The sequence below is a fragment of the Megalobrama amblycephala genome, linkage group LG6, assembly GCF_018812025.1.
Source record: "Megalobrama amblycephala isolate DHTTF-2021 linkage group LG6, ASM1881202v1, whole genome shotgun sequence".
Lineage (NCBI taxonomy): Eukaryota > Metazoa > Chordata > Actinopteri > Cypriniformes > Xenocyprididae > Megalobrama > Megalobrama amblycephala.
The window spans coordinates 44762693-44779742 of record NC_063049.1 but is presented as its reverse complement, the minus strand read 5'-3'; the positions used below and the strand labels follow the sequence as shown (position 1 = coordinate 44779742).

The 17050-nt window shown below is 39.1% G+C and overlaps 1 protein-coding gene across 1 annotated transcript in view; it reads left to right on the top strand.

Annotated features, from left to right (window-relative positions):
• LOC125270828 overlaps positions 1-17050 on the top strand; it is a 455327-nt gene that overhangs the window by 113440 nt on the left and 324837 nt on the right. The window lies entirely within an intron of this gene.

The window sequence follows — 17050 nt, the reverse complement described above, 5'->3', positions numbered from 1 at the left end:
AAGTGACCTCAGATCCCCCACAGGTTCATATGTAAACCAGCCTGAAAAGTATTGATGGTTTGCAGATCATAGATTTATGGTTTATAAGGTCAAAAAAGAGACAGTCCAAGTGGAAAAGCAGGCCTCACACAGCTGTTTCTGAGTTACATCTTAAATTTATGTCTGCGTCCGTCCCTCCCAAAAACCTGCCCTGAAGTTTGTTACGCATCTCTGAAGTGTCATTCAGTCTGGTTAGTTTACTGTACAGTGTGTCAGATGGGTTTTCACCCCTGACTCCCCCAATGAAATGAATGTACTATATTTTAGTTTGATAATGCCTTTTATTTAATATTTTGTATTTGTAGGGGATTTAGTGGTATTGATTTCTATTTATTCAGTAGTTATTCAGTAGTTTTGAGCATAGAGCTGAAAATGAAAACTGATTTAAACTGAAGTTTGGTCTTTAACTTTCTGGTGCCATTTTGCTTTTTTTTACTTCATCGAAATGGTACAAAACTTTTTTGGCACTTGCTATGTGAACACACACACAAATCATTGACATGGTTCGAAAAGGTTAAATGGTCCTGAATAAAATAGTCACACTTGTGTTGTTTGCAATCAAAAATGAGTGCATTGGAAATTAATGGGAAACAAAATTCATCTAGCGGAAGCGTTTGGTACTGCGCCCAAACAAAATCTGACTGAAAGCTCATTTTTTGAGATATCAAGCTCAAATTTGGAACTTGTTTAAATTTATGGCTTTGATTTTCACACAGTTTTAAAGTAAAACATGTTTTGTAAAATATATATTTTATATAAAAATTAAAAATGGTATTATAGTGCATTTTTCATAACAATAAATGTAAAATTCTATAACTTTTTTTAGTTTCACTTTTTAAAACTTTTTTCCCTTTATCAATAATCTGTCAAGTTTCATCTTTAAAAAGAGACCAAACTGAAGATTTATTAGTTTTTTGTGAAATGCTCAAAAATGTAATAAATTATTATAATTTCTGCATAAATATTATTTAGTACCATAAAATCAAAATACAAAATATTAAAAAAAACATTGAACTAAAATATTCATTTCATTGTAATGACTGCCAAGCGAAGAGCACCAGAGGGTTTGAGAAGACAGACTACTGTTGTTAACTTAAAAAGAAAAGTTAGAGAATTTTAAGTTTATTGTTATTGTTACGTCCCGTAGTGTTTTCTCTCTCTCTCCTTCACTCTCACTTGTTACAGGTCCCGTAATTGGATGACGTCGCTGCCAGTCATCGGAGTCTCGCGACATCCTGAGAACCAATCAGATGCTAGTGGGCGCGTATAAAGACCCGGATGTGACACGAGCGCGGGAGAAGCGCTTGCTTTGTTTTTGTTTGCTCTCCTGCGTTTGCTGTTGTGTTTTTGCTCTTGTTTAGTTTGATTTGTTTATTGTGTGTTTTCTTCATTTGAAACTTTGCTCATCATGCTTTACTACTGATACTGTGATTATGGCGTGACTCGACTCTCGGTTTTTCCAGAGTTTGTTCAAGTCCTTCTCTGATACATAGTGATGGGACCAGGTTAGTATGTCACGTGACTTACACCTCGCAGCACTTAGAGTAAAGTTGTTTAAACACACTAGTTTAGGAGCGGGTGCCAATTTATGTATTTATGTTTGTTAGTTAGTGTAGATAGCGGTGTTCTACACTGAAGATGTTATTTTCCTTGCTTTCTTTTGATTAGTTTAGAATTTGTTGGGGTTTAGTTAACTTGTTTTGTTTTATTGATTTCTTTGTTTTAGCACCGCTCTCGTCCCTCGCTTTGTTATCGTTTATTTTACTTTTGTATATAATTTGTAAATAGGTGTTTGTTTTGGATGTATGTTTGGTTCACTGCTTTTTGTATCATTGGGTGTTTTGTTACATTGAATTATTTTTCCCTTACTAAAAGCAACTACAAATTTAGTTCTTCTCTGCCTGTTTCTTTACTACACACATCACATCTCCTTAATAAATGAGTCCATTCTTTTAACAGCTTTTTAATAGTTAATCTTTTCTCATGTTACGTCTCCATGTCCTCTAGACGCCAGGGGGACGTAACATAATTGGGGGCTCGTCCCAAAGCGATGCGGTCTCCTTTGTTAAGGAATAAGATGTGTGTGGTTACAGGCAGAATTTTGTGTGAATGCAGGTTGAGCAAATTTGGTCTTGTGGGATATGTTGATGAGTTTTGATGGCGTTTAACTTGCAGAGCTTTGTTAATAATCCCTCATTAGAGGTGATTGAGAAGTGCAGAAAAGATGAGTTGTTAATTATAGCTAACCACTTCCAAATTGCGATTCCAAAGCAAACTTTAAAAAAGAAAATGAAAGCTGAATTGATTGACTGCTTAATTGACTCTGGAGTGTTAAGCTTGCCGGTGGTAGACCGAGGGGCAGATCTTGCGGGCGTGGAGCAAAATGCTGGGAAGGTAGGTGAAGGTGAGGGCGAGTTAGTCACAGCGGAGGCGGAGGCTACCGTTGGGGCAACTCTTCCACCTTTTGAACCTTTTTCACCAGTCTCTCCCAGGTCAACAGGGGAGGCGCAGTTGAGAGTGCGGATTGAACGGCTCCGTATGGAAGCTCGAGAAAGAGCACAATCCCGCCAAGCAGAACTAGATCTGCGTCTACAGGTGCGCAAGCTCGAAATTGAAGCCGATAAGGAGGTTAAGCTTCGACAGTTGGACATCGAGGCGGCGAAGGCTGCTGCGGTTTCCTCTGTTTCGCAGAACTCTTCATCGGTAAGTGACAATTCAGCTAATTCGACTTCAGCCACTTTTAATGTTGGCAAACATATTGCCTTAGTGCCAAGTTTTCGTGAAACGGAAGTGGATAGCTATTTTAACGCTTTCGAAAGAATCGCAACTTCTTTGGGTTGGCCAAAAGAGGTATGGTCATTGTTGTTGCAATGTAAATTAGCTGGGAAAGCTTTAGAGGTTTATTCAACCCTGTCTTTAGAAGACAGTCTTAAGTATGAGGTGGTTAAGCTAGCTGTACTTAAAGCTTATGAATTAGTCCCAGAGGCCTATAGGCAGCAATTTCGTTCTCGTAAAAAAAACGCCAGTCAAACGTATGTCGAATTTGCCCGAGACAAGGGAATCCTTTTTGATAGGTGGTGTGCTTCTAGTAAGGTGGATGATTTCACATCGCTTGGAGAGCTTATGTTACTAGAAGATTTTAAACAGTGTCTTCCAGAGAGAATGGTACTGTATTTGAATGAACAGAAAGTAACAACTTTATCTCAGGCAGCAGTGTTAGCGGATGAGTTTGTGCTCACACACCGAAATGTTTTTCAGCCAGCAAGCATTGAAAAGTCCTTTTTTAGGGTGCCGACGAAAGTTCAAAGTTCAATCAAAGAAAGATGGTGGTGTGTCTTTATTTGACTCTTTCTTATGTGCAGATCAAGAGGCTGAGGGAAGTCTTGCAGATGAGTCTCATGTCAGTGATCAGGGGAATGAGGTTGTCGTAAGCGACCCATTAATATTGACGGTAACTCGTGAGAGTCTAATCGAAGCTCAGAAGAATGATATTTCACTTGTAAAATGTTTTAAACTGGCTGAGAAACCTGCACTTAACAATGTCTCATTTTTAGTGAAAGATGGACTGCTGATGCGGAAGTGGCATAAAAATAGTGCTGTCGAGGATGAGTGGAACGTTGTTTATCAGGTGGTGGTTCCTTCCATTTTTCGTCAACAGGTACTGTCATTGGCGCACGATCATCTGGTCTCCGGACACTTAGGAGTGACGAAAACATACAATCGCGTTTTACAGCAAATCTGGTAATCAGTTTTTGACTATTATGTGTTCAGCTACCAGATACCCGGAAGCAATTCCACTACGTAAAATCACATCTCAAGCAGTTGTTAAAGTTTTAACGAAGTTCTTTACCACTTTTGGTTTACCGAGAATTGTCCAGACTGATCAGGGGACTAATTTTCTATCTAAACTGTGTGCTCAAGTTTTTAAATCACTCAATATTGCACATCGTGTATCCAGTGCCTATCACCCAGAAAGTCAGGGGTCCTTGGAGAGGTTCCATCAGACTTTAAAAGCTATGCTTAGGAAATACTGCCTCGAGACCGGGTCTGAGTGGGACAAAGGTGTTCCCTTGCTTTTATTTTCAATCCGTGAAACAGTGCAGGAGTCCCTCAAGTTCAGCCCATCAGAGCTGGTCTTTGGCCATACTGTTAGAGGACCATTGAAAGTCCTAAAAGAGAGGATGTTAGGCATTGAGGACTCTAAGAAAACAAACGTGTTAGACTATGTTAGCAAATTCCGTGATCAACTTCAGAAATCATGTATGCTGGCTCGTGAGACATTGGCTAAAGCTCAAGGCAAGATGAAAATGTGGTATGATAAAGCTGCTGTCAACAGATCTTTTGCAGTTGGCGATCAGGTGCTGGTTCTACTTCCTGTTCTGGGGTCCGCATTAACCGCACGGTTTTCAGGGCCTTATGAGATCTTGGAGAAGAGAGGAGAGACAGATTATGTATTGCGTACACCAGACAGGAGACGTCAAAAACGGGTATGTCATATCAATATGTTAAAAGCTTACCATACCAGAGATGACAGGGAGTCACCTAAGGAGAAGGAAGACGATTCTGTCCGACCAGTAGGGGTGGCATGTGATGAGAGCTCACTTGTTGACGACCGAGACAATGCAGAAGGCTTATTGGAGTTAGATACCCCATTGTTATCTGCTAGATTGTCTAATTCTGAAACCCTAGCCAACCTGTCAAGTTTCTTGGCACATCTTAATACCGATCAGAGGGATGATATCATTAAACTCCTTAGCAATTTTTCTTCTATACTGGGGGACACTCCTACACTAACCCAATGTTTTACAGCATGATATCAATGTAGGGGAGGCCCAGCCGATTAAGCAGCATCCTTATAGAGTTAACTTTATTAAAAGAGCTGCAATGAAGAAGGAAACTCAGTATCTATTAGAGAAAGGTTTAGCCAGTCCTAGTGTTAGTGCATGGAGTTCGCCATGTCTTTTGGTACAAAAGTCAGATGGTACCGCACGCTTTTGTACAGACTACCGACGTGTCAATGCTGTAACTGTCCCTGATTGTTTCCCGATGCCACGGATGGAGGACTGTGTTGACAGCGTTGGTTCCGCCAAATTTGTGAGTATGCTGGATTTGCTCAAGGGATATTGGCAAGTTCCATTAACGCCCAGAGCATCTGAAATTTCAGCTTTTGTAACACCAGATTGTTTTCTTCAGTACAGGGTTATGGCGTTCGGCCTGCGAAATGCCGCAGCCACTTTTCAGAGACTGGTTAATTTGGTTCTTGCTGATGTCCCGAATTGTAACGCTTATCTTGATGATATTGTGGTTTATTCACAGAGTTGGGGTGAGCATGTATCTCTTTTAGAGACTGTGTTCAAGCATTTGCAGGAGGCTTCATTGACTTTGAATTTCTCCAAGTGTGAAATCGGTAAGGCTACAGTGACTTACCTTGGTAAGCAGGTGGGGTATGGTCAAGTACGTCCGGTGATGGCCAAAATTTCAGCGATAAATGACTTTCCAGTTCCTAAGACCCGACGTGAGCTACGTAGATTCCTGGGCATGGCCGGTTTCTATCGGTGTTTTTGTCGTAATTTCTCCTCCGTGGCTGCACCATTAACTACTTTACTCAGTCCTTCAGAACCTTTTGTTTGGTCAGATGAATGTCAAACAGCATTTGAAAATATTAAAGTGTTGCTGTGTAGTGAGCCTGTTCTGACTGCTCCAAATTTCTCCTTGGCGTTCAAACTGGAGGTGGATGCGAGTGATTTAGGCGCTGGTGCCGTACTCATACAAGAGGATAAGGATGGAATCGATCACCTGGTCTGTTATTTCTCTAAGAAGTTTAATAGAAGTCAACGGAACTATTCAACGATAGAGAAGGAGGCTTTGGCTTTGCTGTTAGCAATCCAACACTTTGAGGTTTACGTTGGTTCTTCTGTTCTTCCTGTGACTGTTTATACAGACCACAACCCGTTAACCTTTATTTCACGTATGTGTAACCAGAACCAAAGGTTGATGAGGTGGTCCCTTATTTTTCAGAACTACAATCTTGAGATCCGGTACAAGAAAGGTACAGATAACATCGTGGCAGACGCTCTGTCTCGGGTCTAAGGAAGAGTACCTACTGGTCTAGGTTGGTTCTATCAAACATGTGTATGTTTGTTTTTTTTAAGGGTGGGGGTGTTACGTCCCGTAGTGTTTTCTCTCTCTCTCTCTCTCTCTCTCTCTCTCTCTCCTTCACTCTCACTTGTTACAGGTCCCGTAATTGGATGACGTCGCTGCCAGTCATCGGAGTCTCGCGACATCCTGAGAACCAATCAGATGCTAGTGGGCGCGTATAAAGACCCGGATGTGACACGAGCGCGGGAGAAGCGCTTGCTTTGTTTTTGTTTGCTCTCCTGCGTTTGCTGTTGTATTTTTGCTCTTGTTTAGTTTGATTTGTTTATTGTGTGTTTTCTTCATTTGAAACTTTGCTCATCATGCTTTACTACTGATACTGTGATTATGGCGTGACTCGACTCTCGGTTTTTCCAGAGTTTGTTCAAGTCCTTCTCTGATACATAGTGATGGGACCAGGTTAGTATGTCACGTGACTTGCACCTCGCAGCACTTAGAGTAAAGTTGTTTAAACACACTAGTTTAGGAGCGGGTGCCAATTTATGTATTTATGTTTGTTAGTTAGTGTAGATAGCGGTGTTCTACACTGAAGATGTTATTTTCCTTGCTTTCTTTTGATTAGTTTAGAATTTGTTGGTTTAGTTAACTTGTTTTGTTTTATTGATTTCTTTGTTTTAGCACCGCTCTCGTCCCTCGCTTTATCGTTTATTTTACTTTTGTATATAATTTGTAAATAGGTATTTGTTTGTTTTGGATGTATGTTTGGTTCACTGCTTTTTGTATCATTGGGTGTTTTGTTACATTGAATTATTTTCCCTTACTAAAAGCAACTACAAATTTAGTTCTTCTCTGCCTGTTTCTTTACTACACACATCACATCTCCTTAATAAATGAGTCCATTCTTTTAACAGCTTTTTAATAGTTAATCTTTTCTCATGTTACGTCTCCATATCCTCTAGACGCCAGGGGGACGTAACAGTTATGAAAAATGCAAAAAAAAAAAAAAAATGTATTTTTAAAAAAAAATGTTTTCCAAAAGACGTTTTACTCTAAAACTGTGAGAAAATCAAAGCCATAAATCTAAACAAGTTGTTTCAAATTTGAGCTTGATATCTCAAAAAATGAGCTTTCAGTAAGATTTTGTTTGGGTGCAGTACCAAACGCTTCCACTAGATGAAATTCACTTCCCATTCATTTCCAATGCGCTCATTTCTGACCATGCAAGCACAAGTGTGACTATGGGGTCAGAAAAATGATTGAAGAATGTTTAGGTACTGGAAAACAAGATAAGAACATTATTTTTTTGCAGAACTGGTCTGGTTTCTCTGACCTGAAAAGAGTTTTGTTGGTAATCCTTCTGGATGGAAAGTTGGACATGTACATGAAAAGCATTTGGAGATTTGCATCCATTCTAAACAGGCCTGATCAACTGTTCGTGTGTCTCCTAAAGCTGAATGATCAAATACTTCCCTGAATCGACGTTCAAACAGACTGTATGAGTTTATAACATCCATTTGCTTGATTCCACACAGATGTTGCTCAAACGTACTTCAAAGATCTCCTGGTCAGCAGTGAAATGAAAGCTTTAGTACTCACTTAGTCATGTGAAATAAATTGAGCATTGATATAAAATTCCTTTACAATGGTCTGGGGATTCATCAATTTTCAGGCAAATCAAGCTATTGTGATTGGATTTACAGGACTGGATGAACATCTGTATGTTAATGGTTTTGCAGAAACACATTCTTGATCGTGAGAGAAGAAAATCACTCCCTGAGAAAGAATGAAGGCCCATTTTAAGAGAACTTGAATGATGTGATGTTCGTCCTCAGTGTTTCTTGTTTTACAGCACAAATATCTAAAGATTCTTAAATCAAGATACATTTACTGGAGAAGAGAAATGACTGAAGATATTAAGTCTTGTTAATTGAGTTTGTGCCTTTAACAAGAACAAATATCTGCCAGTGGCGTCAGAAAAATAAACTTAATTCAAAGGGAATACAAGATTATTTTTCTGACTCCACTGCCGTCTTTATGGGGACATTTTGTCCATATAACACAGGAAATACCTGAACCACACAGTAAAAGTATCTTGATTTAAGAATGTTTTGATATTTGTACTGGAAAACAAGACAGAAACACTGAGGAAGAGCATAATTTTTTGGAGTGCATTAATGTGACATCAGGATAGTTCCCATTTGTGTGATTTATAGGTTTGATTTTTGTGGCTGAATTGTTTGTCAGAAGATCCACAAAGATCTCTTACAGTATTTTAATAGTAAAACTTCAAAGTAAAGCAGTTCAAAAGTGTCTTCAGCAAAACTATTGACACCAGGAGACTGAGAACTGAACAGCTGAAGCAACGAGACCACACTGAGACAGAGAGCTGCATGATCACACAGACTCTCTGTGTGTGTGTGTGTGTGTGTGTGTGTGTGTGTGTGTGTGTGTCTCTGTGTGTGTCTCTGTGTGTGTCTCTGTGTGTGTGTTTGTGTCTCTGTGTGTGTGTGTCTCTGTGTATGTGTGTGTGTCTCTGTGTGCATGTGGGTGTGTGTGTGTGTGTCTCTGTGTGTGTGTTTGTGTCTCTGTGTGTGTGTGTGTCTCTGTGTGTGCATGTGCGTGTGTGAGAGTGTGTGTGTGTGTCTCTGTGCATGTCTGTGTGTGCGTGAGTGTGTCTCTCTGTGTGTATCTCTGTGTGCATGTGTGTGTGTTTGCATGTGTGTGTGTGCGTGTGTCTCTCTGTGTGTGTGTGTGTGTGTCTCTGTGTGTGTGTCTCTGTGTGTGTGTCTCTGTGTGCATGTGCATGTGTGTGTGTCTCTGTGTGTGTGTGTGTGTGTGTGACTGTGTGTGTGTCTCTGTGTGTATGTGCATGTGTGTGTGTCTCTGTTTGTGAGAGTGTGTGTGTGTCTCTGCGTGTGTGTCTCTGTGTGTGTCTCTGTGTGTATGTGCATGTGTGTGTGTCTCTGTTTGTGAGAGTGTGTGTGTGTCTCTGTGCATGTGTGTGTGTGCGCGTGTGTCTGTGTGTATGTGTATCTCTGTGCGTGTGTGTCTCTGTCTGTGTCTCTGTGTGTGTGTGCGTGTGTCTTTGTGTGTGTGAGTGTGTATTTGTGTACCTACTTAACCCTATTTTAGGGACAAAACTGTACTTAGAAGTGAGCTAAACCTGTCAAAATCTCTTTTTAGGGATGTCCTCATTTGTAAAAACAGCACAAATACTGAGGAAGAGCATCATTTCCTGCAGTGTGATTCCCGTCATGAAGAGCCTCGTGGCTGAATCACTGCACAACACAAGAACTGCAGCAGCTGGACTGAAGGAAGATGATTTATTGTGTGCAGGACAAAAGAGAAGCGTAGCCTGAAGGCAGTGAGGTAACTCTTCACTCAAGTGTGATGATAAACCATGTTTCTGCCCTCAGAGAGCTGAAAATGAGAGAAACGCACTTCACCGGCTGATGCACAGCCTGAGTCTGACCGGCGGGAAAGAAACGCGGTTCCACATGAGCCAGACGGATCCTGTCAGCAAACTGGTAAAAGTGGCCTGCACCTTCACTCGAGGTCTGAGCAACACTTAAACAATCATAAACAGCTTCATCTCAAGCAAAATCATGCCAGATGTGAAACGCATGTGAATGACCTTTTTCATTTGTTGAACTTGAAATTGATGAACTTTGCAACAATGACAGCTGATACTGAGCAGACCGTCTACTAATGACTGCTAGTTGACATGTAGTTGCAAAGTTACTTATAGTCTAGTGTCTCAAGAAGTGTTACCTGATGTTATAGCACATAACTACAAAATGCATTTGATTAAATCAGCCTTGGCCAAAGTTAAGTCCAGTCGTGTCTGTGCGGTCAGTGTTCTGCTCCACCTACACTGTTAAATCAAACAGAAGAGGTTTAAATGGACAAACATCTCTTGTTTTATTGGTGAAGTCTGTGTCCTGGTCAGTCGTCTCAGGTTTCTGTCAAATGCTGAGAGGATTAGACACACGTGCTTTTCATTTTCACATGAAAACATCACTGCTGCTCAACATCCGCTCATGGCCAGTAGTATAAAATACACCAGCCTAGTTAGAAATGCTTTAGAAAAACTTCACTGTGTGATTTTAACCGCTTCTACGCAGCCTAAGGGGATATGCTGATGGAAAAATGATGAGATGGGAGAAAAAATTATATATTACTTGGCAAAACAATTGTGTTCCTCCAAAATTTGCATTCACTCGCAAAATGATTGAGTTTCTCTGAGAAAAATTTCAATGTGGGATTGAATCCTATAAATTAACAATCAGTGTGTGCACAGATTTCGGGAGTTTACAAGAGATTACAGTTAAGATGCTGTGAGTGTTTTTAGTGTGTAGCTGTGCATTTACCATGGTGTTCTGGGTGGTTGCTAGGGTGTTGCTATGCAGTTAAGCTGCTCTGAGTGTTTTTAGTGTGTGGCTATTTATTTTCCAGGGTCTTCTGGTCAGTTGCTAGGGTGTTGTTATGCAGTTAATCTGCTCTGGGTGTTTTTAGCATATGCCTGTTCGTTTGAAAGGGTGTCCTGAGTGGTTGCTAGAGTGTTGCTATGCAGTTAATCTGCTCTGAGTGTTTTTAGTGTGTCTATGCATTTGCCAGGGTCGTCTGGGTGGTTGCTAGGGTGTTGCTATGCAGTTAAGCTGCACTGAGTGTTTTTAGTGTGTGGCTGTGCATTTGCCATGGTGTTCTTGGTGGTTGCTAGGTTGTTGCTATGCAGTTAAGCTGCTCTGGGTATTTTTAGTGTGTAGCTATGCATTTGCCAGAGTGTTCTGGGTGGTTGCTAGGGTGTTGCTATGCGTTTGCCAGGGTATTGCTATACAGTTAAGCTGCTCTGAGTTGCTAGGGTGTTATGGGTGGTTGCTAGGGTGTTGATATGCAGTTAAGCTGCTCTGAGTGTTTTTAGTGTGTTGCTATGAGGTTGCTAATATGTTGCTATGCAGTTAAGCTGCTCTGGGTGTTTTTGAGTGTGTTGCTAGGCGTTTACTAGGGTGTTCAGGGTGGTTGCTGGGGTGTTGATATGCAGTTAAGCTGCTCTGGTTGTTTTAGTGTGTTGCTATGAGGTTGCTAGGGTGTTGTTGTGAAGTTAAGATGCTCTGTGTGTTTTTAGTGTGTTGCTATGTGGTTGCTAGGGTGTTTTTATGCAGTTAAGCTGCTATGAGTGTTTTTAGTGTGTTGCTATGAGGTTGCTAATGTGTTGCTATGCAGTTAAGCTGCTCTGGGTGTATGAAAGTGTATTGCTATGTGGTTGCCAAGGTGTTCTGGGTGGTTGCCAGAGTGTTGCTATGCAGTTAAGCTCTGAGTGCTTTTAGTGTGTGTCTATGCATTTGCCAGGGTGCTCTGGTGGTTGTTAGGGTGTTGCTATGTAGTTATGCTGCTTTGATTGTTTTAGTGTGTGTCCATGCATTTTCCAGGTCACTCTAGGTGGTTGCTAGGGTGTTGCTATGCAGTTAAGCTGCTGTGAGTGTTTTAGTGTGTTGCTATGAGGTTGCTAAGGTGCTGCTATGCAGTTAAGCTGCTCTGGGTGTTTGAAAGTGTTTTACTATGTGGTTGCCAAGATATTCTGGGTGGTTGCTAGGGAGTTACTATGCAGTTAAGCTGCTCTGGGTGTTTTTAAGTGTTGCTATGAAGTTTCTAGGTGTTTTCTCATATGTGGTGTTCAAGACTCCTGCATCCACAATCACATAATCTCAGTGGTGACAGAATCTCAGTGGTCTCAGCATCTTCTGGTCTGTATTTGTGGTTTTTCTAGTTTTCTAGTGCAGCAGGTAAAAATGGTGAATCTGATCATTTAGTAAAGTAACTGCACACTTTCCTCAACAACACATGGCTTGGGGAATCATTCACATCCGGAACACAAAAACACTGTTTGCATTCAACTTTAGTACTTAGTGCTAGAGTTTTCAGCAGGCGTTTTGGCATCTCTGTTGTCTTGAGAGAGTATAGCTTTGTGTTTGCCACAAGCCGTATTCTCTCTAATTCTCTCCAGATGGACCTTCATGTCTTGTGCATCTGTAGGGTTTATTCAAATTCTCAAACAGGGTGTTTGTTGATGAAAATATTGTTACACACAGAGACCAATGAGATGATGAAGACCAAAGAGAATCGTCAAGAAAGATGTATGTAGTTTTGAGTTGAATCTAAAGCTGGATGAATCTAAACAACTAGTTATCACAGTGAATCTCTCTTTAGGTCAGTCGCACAGAAAGATTCCTGTTCACCAGCCCAATAACTGAAGTTGTGAATCCAGTTTTACAAAAATGTGTTTAGTTCAATGTGTTTCTTGCCATTTATTTGTAATTAATAGGCGTCTTTACTATTATATGATCCTTAAAGTACAGGCACCTTAAAAAAACATGCATTATTGTGTTTTATTATCTCGACTTCAATGTTGTTTTTCCTTGAAGGTAACAAGCCAATTCACTGCAAAAAAACTCTGTTCTTCCTCTGCATTTCTGTCTTGTTTTCCAGCACAAATATCTAAACATTCTTAAATCAAGATACATTTACTGGAGAAGCAAAATGACTGAAGATATTAAGTCTTGTTTACTGAAAAACATATCAAAATGAATTGGTTTTACGCCTAAAACAAGAACAAATATCTGCCAATGGGCTCCAAAAAATAAACTAATGTTTTAGTTTTAGATTATTTCGATGTCTGTCAGTAATGAACCTGGTTGGAAACAGCAGCTCAGATGTTCTGCTAAACAATATCTTTTGTTTTCTACAGAAGAACGACACTCATACAGGCTTGAAACAACATGACGGTGAGTAAATAATGATTAGGTGAACTCTTAATGGCCTGACACATCAGTTGAAGTTTGAGACAGCTGGTTTAACTCAGGGAAGTTTGAGTTCTTTATATACACTGTCCTAAAGACATGATGACAGGACGGATGGACGGATAGATGGTCAGCTGGTTAAGTTTTCCCAGAGGTCAAGAGTCAAGGGTCAACAGTGAAGGGCTGGAGGAGCCAAACTCTCCTCTGTAATTTACTGGCGGCCTGAAACACAAAATCAATGCACACTTTTCACATTTTCATGGTTCTCAGAAGCAGAAGTCGTCATAACCTATGTTTCCACCCAAAGGTGCGAATTTAACTTATGCACAAAACTGAAATATCGTGTAAAACATTCGCAAATAAAGCAGCATTTCCATCCCATGTGTTCAAGAGAACAAAATCGTCACTTCCTGGGAAATTGGTGCAAAATTAGTTCCCAAACTGTGGCTCTTTTTCCTCCATCATAAATGAGTTGGTCTCAGAGCGTCAGACGAAACACAATAAACTCATGTTCTATTGCGTTCGGATGCTGGTGTTTGGGAACACAATCGTGTGAGACGCTTCTGGAGGAATTAAACCAAATCATTCTGACGACAGACTTTGACTCAGACGTTTCAGAACCACCAAACCAACATTTGAGATGCTGCGATGCGATTGGTCCACTGGTTAGTCCAGTTATCCAATCACAGCCTCTGTTGAGGCAAAGTCAGATTAGTTTTTTTGTTGCACCGGATTTATTCTGTAAAAGTGCTTCCATTGTAGTTTATGCACATCGTCTTATAGCATAAAAAAAATTATCCACCTCAATTGAGCTCATAATTTTTTTTTTTAGAATTCATGGTGTTTTTTGTGTGATATCCCAGAAGGTGCTGCAACTAGTGTTTCCTTCAAAACGACTCAAAATATTTGCTCTACAGCTTCAGCAAATGTTCAGCAGTATGGAAGTGATATTGTGTTTAATTGAATTACACATTATGTTTCTGTTGTAAATTCTTTTGAAATGGAGAGCAAAGCAGATGTTCATGCATGTCATGGAAAATGTTCTAGTAAACACTGAAATCTTCTTGCAGATTTTAATTTCAAGCACGTTCCTGAAATCTTTTAGGGGAACCAAATGCTCTCATGTTTTCAGGAAACGTCATCTGCTCACTTTTGTTCTCTAGATCATCTCTGCTGATTGTTGACCGGCTGTTGAAGCCATTTTTTTTTTTTTTTGCTGTAAACGACACAAGCAACTTTATTTAGCAGCACTACAGCTCAAGATGATAATGTCAGTGAAATCACAAAATAAATTCAATCAGATGCCTTCTGATACTTATGGAAGCTTGTTTGTTAATATTATATAAAGGTACACTATGTAACTTTGGGCTCTCTAGTGTTTAAAAACAAAACTGCATTTTTTTGCAGAAGAACATTGTTTCGGCTGTGCTTCGGCGCAGCTCGACTCATAAAACATTCACTACTAGGCTTAAGAGAAATAACCAGTTTAGATGGAAAGGATCTCAAGCTGTAGCTTTACCTATTAATAGACATGGTACATTGTAAAAAAAAAAAAAAAAAAAAAAATATATATATATATATATATATATATATATATATATATATATATATATATATATATAAAATGATTGTCTCAACTTAAAATTTTAAGGCAGCACAAACACTTTTTTTTTTTTTTTTTTTTAAGTTTAGTCAACTTGAAATGTGAAGTTGTATCAAGTGACAACTTGGATATTTGAGTTGACTAAACTTAAAATTTTAAGGCAGCATCTCAACTTACTATGATTTGGGACACACTAATTCTAATTCTATTATCTAATTCACACTAATTCTAAGTCTACAATTTAGGACGGATAGTATGTGAATTAAGATGCAGTGTGGACGTCAGTGCCACTGAAACAGTCGATGTATTTGAGTCTTTTTCCTTCTATGGATGTTATTTTCCTAATTCACATCTTGTGTAAGTCCTGTCTGTCTGTAGGAACGAAATATCAAAGACATTTTTCAGCTCCCCACATTTTAATAGGCAACCATTTTATAGCAAAAGAAAAGAGAAAACCCTAAGTCAACTTTAAAGGTTTAAAAATAGACTCACAATTCATTACAGAAGAACAGTTTGTATTTGTTCAATGTGTGCGCAGGCGGATACTTGAACTTTTTGCTTCAACAATCAAAGACACTGATAAAAGATGAATTTCAGTCTCTAAATGACTCGACTCAAAGGATCAACTTCATGAACTCATTGGGAATCTAATGACTCATAAAGGCCAGTAAAACTCAAAACTGTTTTAAATTCTTTTATTCTGAAGTTAGTGGCATCAGATTGAGGCGATCAGTAACAAGATTTGTATGGTGTTTTCTGAACAGATTGTGGACTGAAACATTGCTCTATTTCTGTTGAATCAACTATAATATGACAAACCTCACATTAATGGCATGTAAAATCCAAAAAAACTGCGGTTTGTCACTTTTTGTGTCAGTCAGATGTCTTTATGTTTAAGTGGGCAGTTCTTGAACAGAATAAGTTGCATTGAAAACTAGAGTTTATGATGTTAATCAAACGTTTTTCTAAGAGACTAGATGGAAATCAGAGCTGCTTTGTCACATAAAGGCGGTTATAAATGGCTGAATGAATGGAGGAAAAGAGCAACAAATCAATAAGCAAATAGATGTTAGAAAAAAAAAAGACTGATTGGAATTAATATGCAAATAATTCTTATTTAAATGAAAAAATGTAGAGATGCACTACTGAAAGTACCGAAGGTACTATAGCCCTTATTATAATTGTTAGTTTAGTTTTCCCCCAATGGGAATCTATGGCAGCCCTATGAACCATGAGAAGGAAAATGATGAAAATTGGCACACTTGTAGTGATGGTAATGAAAAGTAATCTGACCAACTTTGGGGTCTCTAGGACCAACTCCATAGCGCCACCACAAGTTCAAAAATTCACATTTGAAACGGTTATAACTTTTGAACCCGATGATCTAGAAAAATGAAACTTAGTGCACCTAATTCCTCTCTTCATGCTGATCACATTTTATTATTATTATTATTTTTGATTATTATCAATGTTGAAAACAGTTGTGCTGCTTCATATTTTTGTGGAAACCGTCATAAACTACCATTCAAAAGTTTGGGGTCAGTAATCAATCAAATCAATCAATCAAACGTTTATTTATATAGCACAATAATTACAACAGCAGTTGGCCATTGTGCTGTACAAGAGAATAAATAAGTAAATATAATAATGCAATAATAAAGGGAGTTTTCATCAGAAACACTCATTTGTAATCTTTAAAAATCAATGTTAAAAATCAAATACAGTAATAAGCTTGAGAGAAAAGGTAGGTTTTCAGCTTCGATTTAAATTCAGACTCTGTGGATACTAGTCTTAAAGATAGAGGAAGACTATTCCACAATTTTGGAGCAATAATAGAAAAAGCACGGTCACCCCTCGTCTTGAGTCTAGATCTCGGATCAGCAATCTTTGATTAGATGACCTTAGTGATCTAGCAGAGTTATTTATTTTCGAAAGTTCAGAGAGATATTTTGGAGCTGATCCATTTAGGACTTTAAAAACAAAAAGCAGAATTTTAAAATCAATTCTATAACAAACCGGCAGCCAGTGCAACGCTTGTAATATTGGGGAAATATGACTAAATTTCCGTGTTCCAGTCAACAGCCTGACTGCTGCATTTTGGACCATCTGAAGACGACTAATATTGGATTGGTTCATTCCAATATAAAGAGAATTACAATAGTCAAGTCTCGATGAGATAAACGAATGGATCACTCTCTCAAACTCTGCAAATGTTAGGAAACTCTTAGCCTTAGATAACAGTCTTAATTGGAAAAAACTAGATTTGATTACAGCATTAATCTGCTTGTCAAATTTAAGGGCAGAATCAAAAATAACACCCAGGTTTTTCACAGAGTGTTTTACATAAGAGATCAAATCTCCCAGGTCGCCATCAGAGCTTGTTAACACATCTGTAGGCCCGAAAACAATAACCTCAGTTTTGCTCTCATTTAAATGCAAAAAATTAAAAGAGAACCAAGACTTAATATCAGGCAAGCATGCTGATAAAGAGCTTAAAGCTTTTTTGTCATCTATC